Source organism: Odocoileus virginianus, chromosome 7 (assembly GCF_023699985.2).
Source record: "Odocoileus virginianus isolate 20LAN1187 ecotype Illinois chromosome 7, Ovbor_1.2, whole genome shotgun sequence".
NCBI lineage: Eukaryota > Metazoa > Chordata > Mammalia > Artiodactyla > Cervidae > Odocoileus > Odocoileus virginianus.
Window position 1 is genome coordinate 9,278,444 of NC_069680.1, and position 8,710 is coordinate 9,287,153.

Consider the following 8,710-nt stretch of genomic DNA (forward strand, 5'->3'; position numbering starts at 1 on the left):
GTTTGTATTGGCCCTGTTTTTTCAAAGCTCCGCAGAGTTGTAACCTATTTCTCTAACCTTTACAACCGGGACCATGTAACCCATATTTGAGCCAATACTAACCCTGCTGCTGCTGCTAAGTCACTTCTGTTGTGTCCGACTCTGTGCGACCCCATAGACGGCAGCCCACCAGGCTCCGCCGTCGCTGGGATTCTCCAGGCAAGAACACTGGAGTGGGTTGCCATTTCCTTCTCCAATGCATGAAATATATCCAGCTTAAAATAAATAGTAATGATAATGGATAGTTAATAAACATTAATTGCAAGGGATCATCACTTTCAAGTGAAAGCTTCATCCCAACCGTATACAACGGTCTCATCAACTTCATCTTCCGCTTTTCCTTAAGGGGAGTTACTTGGAAGGAGACAAAATTCTTTCAGATTGAAAGATGACTATTTGCTATTCGCTAAGGGTCAATGCCAGGCCTGCAAGTTATAGCTACCCTACTCTTCTTGATCCACAGATTAAAAAAATAATAATAATAAAAAATTAAAAGACAGATTGCCTACATCACCATGTGTTGTGGCTGAGCGGAAGGAAAATAGTCTGAGATTTGGATGCTGAGGGAACTTCCCTGAAAAGTAGAACTCCATAGAATAAAAATTGAGTAAAAATACCTCTTTTTATACTCAATGAGGATTATTAAAATAACGCCTGAGGCTGTTGACACTGGACAAAACCTTGAGACTCACCGGGAGGGTTTTTAACTGCTAGGACAAGAAGACATGTGTTTCCCGCTTTTGGCTGGGGCTCAGTGAAGTGGTGATAGGAGGGCATATCTTCCTGGGCTCTAGATTTTAGAAAGTCAGAGGTGGCAGAAATGCTGGTATTTGGCCACGGTTAAGTGATGAGAACTGTACTCTTTAAGTAGAGCATATTTTGCCTCTGGGTTCCTTATAGGATAGATGTGAAGCTCTAGGAATCAGTGACTACATCCTAGTAAGAGTCCCAATTACTACTGTGTATGGAGTCAGTGCAGTCACAAATGGTTCTTTGGGGAAGTGCGGGTAGGACACATTGTGTGTTTGTCACTAAACACCTGCCACCAGATTGCAGAGTCTGATCTCTAACAGATTAAATAAAAATTAAATTAAAACAAAACAATCTATGAGTTTGCTGCCTGGCATTAAACTTTTATGAAAACAGATGGGTGAGCATAATCTCTCAGAGGAACTCATCCAGGCTAAGGCACTTTCTTCAAGCTGCAGGTGTAAACATTTCAAGAACCCCCCGGGGTCTCCTTTTGAAGAGCAGACGCAAAAGCAAAGATCTAACAGAGAGAATTATACCCTATATGGTTCCCAGCACTAGGTATTTGCAAGTGAAGAGAAAGATAATCCGTATATATTTCCATATTACATGGATGGAACATGCAGATTCATGTCTATTTGATTCATTGATTCTTCATGTCCATCAATAAAAGTTTTAATTGCGCTTTAATCTTTCTTGTGCATGTACAGGCTTATATGCCACTTCTTTGAACAGTCCACAAATGATAAGCGGCCATCAAAGAAGAGAGGGGATTCTAGAAAATTAGGTCTGTTTCATAGATTGTGGGCTCTGCAAACAGGAAAATATCTCTGAATGCTGGCTTTATAATGTAACTTTACTACATTGGGTGATATTCAAATGTCTGTTACTTTCCTCATCTGCAAAGTTGGACTGTTTTAAGAATTATATAAGCTAATACCTGTAAAACAGTCAGGTCCATGGCTATCATATAAATGTGTAAATTCAGGTCCATGGCTATCATATAAATGTGTAAATACTGTTGATGGTGATGACAATTTGAGGGGATTAAATTAGAGCTTTCAAATCCTTAAGCATCTACCAAGAATTAAGATGATAATCATTTTTATTTACATTAATATAGATGGCAAATCTCCTGAGGATACAATAATCTAAGTCAGCACAACTATTTTAATAATTGTACTTTCAGGAACTTAGATATGTTGCAGGTGTGGTTAAGTTTTCTATAACTTAAACCTATAAATTTGAATGGTGATCTAACTGTTAATATAGAATATGTACAGAGAACAATTCATGGGGGAAAAAGACACAAGATCACTTTTGGAATAACAACTACCTCTCTTCTCTACATAAATTATTTCTGGGAATCTATTTTTAATTTGTCATTTTAATCTTCTTATTGTTGCTTGTATTAAGTAATGTGTTACTCCCACATGTTCATGACTTGTGAAAAGGAAGCACATATTAACTACTATTCTAAATTGTATCCTTGCAGGCACCCTAAAAGGCACTGTTGTTTCTAATTAATTCAGTCCAGATTTATTGAAGTCTTACAAATGTGCAATACATTGGAATGTAAAAGGATGTTGGGCCATGGTTCCTTTCTTAAAGAAACTTATTTTCTAATATACATATAATACAAGGCAGAATAAGATCAGAACTATTGATATAGAGAGAGTGCTAGAAATTGGAAGGCAGGACAAGTGGCTTCAACCTGGTGATATTAAAAATTACAAAATGAAAAATAAGAAATTTTAAGGGGCTTTGAAAAAAGAGCATAGATTGTTCTAGGTGAGACAGAGGAAGAACACACAGGTAATTCTCACATCGGAAAGAGCAAAGGTATGGCAGTGGGAGAGAACAGTCATATATCAAACATTCCAGTTTGCTGGATATAGATATAACATTTCAGACCATCCAAGCTGAGATTAGATTATAAAAAAAATCTGGTAAACAGTATTCACCCAAAGCCAGCAAGGGATGAGAAAATTTAAAGTTGTAAGTGGAAGAATGATCAGTTTCACAGTAAGATGATGAAGAAAGCTAAAGATAGGACATCTTGTGTCAAGTGCATCGTTACTTCAGGCAAGAGGTAATGGGGATCAAAGCTAAGGGAATAATATGGAGTCAGAGACATAGAGAGGGACTAAAAGCCCTAAGTTATGATGACTGAAAAATGATTTAGTGAGAAGAGAGTGAGAAATAAGACAACTTCCGAGTTTCATTAATGACCTTTTCTTCCCAACCCATCCTTGTGGTCAAGAATGCTGAATGTTGTGTGAAGGAGGGAGGATACATGTAAAAGTCCTTCTGGGCCCATTCAGGGATGCATAGCAGAAACAGGTTGAAAAAATGTGAATTTCAGGGAAGAGTTGGCAACACTACAGATTTATTAAATCCATTTAGGGTTTCACAACAGAGAGCTGAAGTCAGAGTGGATTCATCACCAAAGGATAATGTGTTGGGCTACCTTTCTTTATTTTCTTGGGCTCCATAATCACCATGGATGGTGACTGCAGTCATGAAATTAAAAAATTTTCTCCTTGGAAGAAAAGATATGATAACGTATTAAGCAGAGACATGACTTTACCGACAAAGGTCTGTCTAGTCAAAGCTGTGGTTTTTGCGGTAGTCATTATGAATGTGAGAGTTGGACCATAGCGAAGGCTGTGGCCAAAGAATTGATGCTTTTGAACTGTGGTGTTGGAGGAGACTCTTCAGAGTCCCCTGGACAGCAAGGAGATCCAGCCAGTCAGTTCTGAAGAAAAGGAAAGCAACCCTGAATATTCATTGGAAGGACTGATGCTGAGGCTGAAGCTCCAATACTTTGACCACCTGATGCGAAGAGCTGACTCATTGGGAAAGACCCTGATGCTGGGAAAGATTGAAGGCCAGAGGAGAAAGGGACAACAGAGGATGAGATGGTTGAATGGCATCACTGACTCAATAGACATGAGTTTGAGTAAACTCCAGAAGTTGGTGAAGGACAGGGAAGCCTGGCATGCTGCAGCCCGTGGTGCCACAGATTTGGACACATTCTTAATGACTGCACAAGAACAAAATCTTGCTTATATATTTTGAAAAATAAGGCTCTCAAAGGTCTAGTGGATAGTGCTCAAGATTGAAGAGTGAGGGAAAATATTAACAGAAAACACATGTAAAAATAACAACACTACACTAGTACTGCAAATCAACAAAGGCAGCCAGCAACAGATCATTTATTTTGAGTAAATATTGGAAGATAGGGAGAAAATAAGTCAGATTGAAAAGTAAAATGAAGCAAGGAGAACTCATAGTCACCCAGTGAGATTCTAAGCTTCAAGTCAGCAAACATACAGAGCAGAAGTGGGCCTTGAGAAGTGCTCAGGGTAACTGACTGTGAACTGTTCTCAAAACAACTGAGCTAGTTGCATGCATGTTCCTCTCACTACTCACATGCATATGGGAATCTGGCCCCTAGAGAGAAATCTATAGTGCTACTTGCCAAAGAAAAATGTGTGATCTTTCTGGAGAAGAGTCCCAGTGTGGGTGGCAAGGTCTGAGACAGCACATAATTCAGACCTTACACCACAGTGAGGGAGGCGGTTGTTGACTCCACAATCCAGAGTAAAGTGTACCTTAGTCTAGAAATTCTGGGCACCTGCCTGCCTGCTTTTCTTTTCCACACCAAGCCCATACAGAGAAAACTGGTTGTGATCCTGTCTAGCTATAAAAAGCAATTAGACTTCTGATTCACTTAATGTAGCCTCAAATCAGCTGAGTCAAAGTAACAGAAAAATGAGGGAGGGATGAAGGAGATGGAGGGAAAGTGAAGATAAAGTGATAGCACTGTGGAAAGGGGAGGGAAGGTGGAGATTGAAGAAAAAGTGGGTGGAATTAGAGAAGCAGCTATTGGAGTATGCTTGTGCTCATCCTTTGATGCACACCAGAATCACCAGCATGGGTTGTTGCACCAGCCCCACCCATAGAGAATTTGATTCAGTGGGTCTGAGTTAGGATATGAGAGTGTGCTTCCCAAAAAAGTTCTCAGGAGATGCTGATCCAAGGACAAATTTTGAGATGCAAAGGTCTAGAAAGTTGCAAAGTTTTAGGTTGGGAGAGATCTGTGAGCCAGGAGTAGGGGTTGCTGATTTAATATGGCTTCATTTGAAGGACTGACGTGGAAACTGAAGCTCCAGTCCTTTGGCCACCTGATATGAAGAATTGGCTCATTGGAAAATATCCTGATGCTGGGAAAAATTGAGGGCGAGAAGGGATCGACAGAGGATGAAATGGTTGGATGGCATCACTGACTCAATGTACATGAGTTTGAACAAACTCTGGGAGATAGTGATAGGCAGAGAACCCTGACATGTTGCAGTTCATGGGGATGCAAAGAGTCGGACATGACTTAGTGACTGAACAACAACAATTTAAGGAGCTGGTAAAAGTTGGTCAGAGGGCCAGAGTGGCTGATAAGGAGTAAGGACTAGGTGGCCCCTTGAACAGTGTATACGTTTCCTGTTTCTGCTGTAACCAATTGCTAAAATGTAGCGGATTAAAAACAACACAGATTTATTCCCTTAAGGTTCTGGAGGTTAGAAATCCAAAATCAGTTTCAGTTTCACTGGGCTAAAATCAAAGTATCAGCAGGACTCTCTCCTTCTAGAGAGTTTGAAGGGAGAATCCATTTTCTTGCCTTCCTCAGTACCTAGTGGTACTAGAAGTATTCCTTGAATTGTGGCCCTTATTTCTATGTCAAAATGCATCACTTTAATCTCTGCTTCCATTATCACCTATCCTTCGCCTCTGAATCTGCCTTGATTACACTGGACTCACCTGGGTAATCAAAGGTAATCTCCCTATTGCAAGATCCTTAACTCAGTCACATCAGTAAAACCACTTTTCTTCAGTAAGGAAGCATTCATAGGTTCCCAGGATTAGGACATGGACATATTTGATGGAAGGAACTATTCAACCTGCCAAAAAAGATGTTCAACATAGTGGCCTTTCCTTTGTGCAGCCCTCTGGGTCTACACTATTGCCCTGAACTAGGACGTGAAATTAAATTACATCAAGCTCAACATCCAGACATCATCTAGTTCTCTCCCACCTTACCTCAAAGCCTGTTGTTCTTAAATAATCAAAGCACCTCTTCTATATTTCAGAGTAGCAACATCTGTATGCTTGCTATTCAGTTGATTCCAAATATTGATACAATGCAACTTTAATCCAGACCAGTTCTAACTGGAACACTCATTTTAGACAGAAGTTTTCCTTCTTTAAATAAAGGGTAAATGATAAACCAAACAGACAAGCAACTCTCTTTGGTGGACTTTATTAATACCTTTCAGGGCTTAGTTCAAAAACAGCCACCATTAATGATAATAAAAGGGACATGACAAAAGAGAATGCTTAAGGGTTTGGAAGTCCACAGATATCATTATTGAACTTATTAAGGCAAGAGTAGGGAACTCATCCAGTCATCACCAGATCTCCTTCTTCTTTTGGGATCATTATTTTCTACAGTTTGTTTCTTGTACACATCAAACTGACTTCCTTTATTCCAGGTACATAATTGGCCATGACATAATTTCATGCTGTTTTTTCTCCCCTTCTCTTTATATCCTGACTTGTTCTTACTTCTCAGACCCACTCCCTGACTTGGGTGCTACATTTTAGGTAACATATCCTTTTTTTGTCCAATCCTGTTTTTTGAGTTTGCTTTCTCCTAAAAGAAGACATAAGAGTAGCTGTATAAATGTTTTGCATAATATAATCTCATATATAGAATATGTGACTCCTATATTCTGTCAGAGGGTGAAATGTGGCTGCTCATGAGAGGCTATGTCACACAGTGGTTAGAAATGAGAGCTCTGTAGTGTACTACTGTCTATTTTGAATTCTCAGTCCCTTGAAAGCAATGCCACTTTAGACAAGTAATAACCTTACTTTTTCAGGCCTCTTTTCCTCTTCTGTAAAATAGGGATAGTCACCATAGTTACTTCATAGAGTTGTTGTAGGGATCAATGAGATAAACCGTAAGAACTGGCACATAGCAGGTACTCAATAAATATTAACTCTGAATTTTAAAGCTGGGATGGACATCTTTTGAACATCCTGAGACTGCCATAACTGATACAATGTGTTAGTTAGTAGCCTACCCTGTGATTATCACTATATCTCTAGAGTAACAGTAATCAGTTCATTTCACATAAGAGCACATATTATTTATTTATTTATTTATTTAATTTATCTTTGTCTCAGACTTTATTCTTAGGCTTCTTCAGCTTCATTAGCTGCAAAGAATGAATTGTATATAAGCAAAAACTGAAAAGAGCTGCAGTGTCCAGGGGCTTAGGCTTAAAAATATTAGAGATCTAGATTTTATCAGACCCATAAACAAAATTTTAAAAAGCAGTCATAATATAAAATAGCAGCTCCCAGTAACTTCTTCAAGATTTATCTTCTTCAGAAGTTAACTCAATTCAGTTTGCTTCGTTCTTGGAAGCCTCATCAAAATTCTCCACAAGATCTGGAACTTCATTATCTTCCTCCTCTCCAGTGGCAAGTGGTGCTTTTCCATCCACGGATTGTTTGGGCAGAGCTTCAGCCAGTCTCCTTAAACTGGTCGGACTGTCGGCACCAAGCTGGCTTAAGATGCTGGGGAGCATTTCTCTCAGTTGCTTTGTCTCAGTGTGGCCTGTAATGGCGAAGGTGTTTGCTGCCACAGATGCCTGAACTTTAGGGTTGTTAAAGTGGATCACTGTTCCTGATTTGTGAACATATTCACCTCTTCAATACCAGAGATATTGTTTACCCCTAACTTCTTTAAAGAGAACACTTTAGAAAGATGGTAACGAGAACCCTATATGCAAAACAGAAAAAGAGACTCAGATGTATAGAACAGACTTGTGGACTCTGGGAGAAGGCGAGGGTGGGATGTTTCAAGAGAACAGCATCGAAACATGTATATTATCTAGGGTGAAACAGATCACCAGCCCAGGTTGGGTGCATGAGACAAGTGCTCGGGCCTGGTGGACTGGGAAGACCCAGAGGGATCGGGTGGAGAGGGAGGTGGGAGGGGGGACTGGGATGGGGAATACATGTAAATCCATGGCTAATTCATTTCAATGTATGACAAAAACTACTGTAATGATGTAAAGTAATTAGCCTCCAACTAATAAAAATAAATGGAAAAAAAAAAAAAAAGAGAACTGAAGTTTTTTGTCATCTGCTGTGGCTGTTCTATGAACCATCTTCTTCTTTCTGCGAGAAGTTCCTTTCCCACCATTGTGCACTTGTGCCTGCAGTTTGGCGAGTTTCTCCTGGTTCATGATAGTTTCTTTCATCTTGTTGGAGCGGAAATGGGGCTGCACGGGGTACTAGGGTTGGCGCTCAGGTGGTCTCGGGCAGACCAGCTGAGGTTAGGCGTGCACACGTGGGGATGCAAGATGGCAGCTAGAGCAAGAGCACATTTTAAAACATTGCTCAGATTCTCCAAAACAATTTACAGAGAGATAGTTGCCATCATTTAAAATGACATGATGAGTTCACACTATATGTGTTTTCAGAATGATAAAGTATAGTCTTTGTAAAATAATATAAAACCCTTAATTGTATCTCCTCACATATAACAAGCAAGCCTATATTTCAGTATCTTACATGAGAAATATATTTCACCATAATAGGATAAAGATACAGAGAATCTCAGAGGGGGAATTACTATTTAAATGGTGGCTTAAAGCTCAACATTCAGAAAACTAAGATAATAGCATCCAGTCCCATCACTTCATGGCAAATAGATGGGGAAAGAGTGGAAACAGTGGCTGACTTTGTTTTTCTGGGCTCCAAAATCACTGCAGATGGTGATTGCAGCAATGAAATTAAAAGACACTCCTTCGAAGGAAGGTTATGACCAACCTAGACAGCATATTAAAAA

The 8,710-nt window shown here is 39.6% G+C and overlaps 1 pseudogene; it reads right to left on the minus strand.

Moving 5' to 3' along the window:
* Positions 1 to 7,044: 7,044 nt before the first annotated feature.
* LOC110142681 (transcription factor BTF3-like) lies at positions 7,045 to 8,132 on the minus strand (annotated as a pseudogene).
* Positions 8,133 to 8,710: the final 578 nt, after the last annotated feature.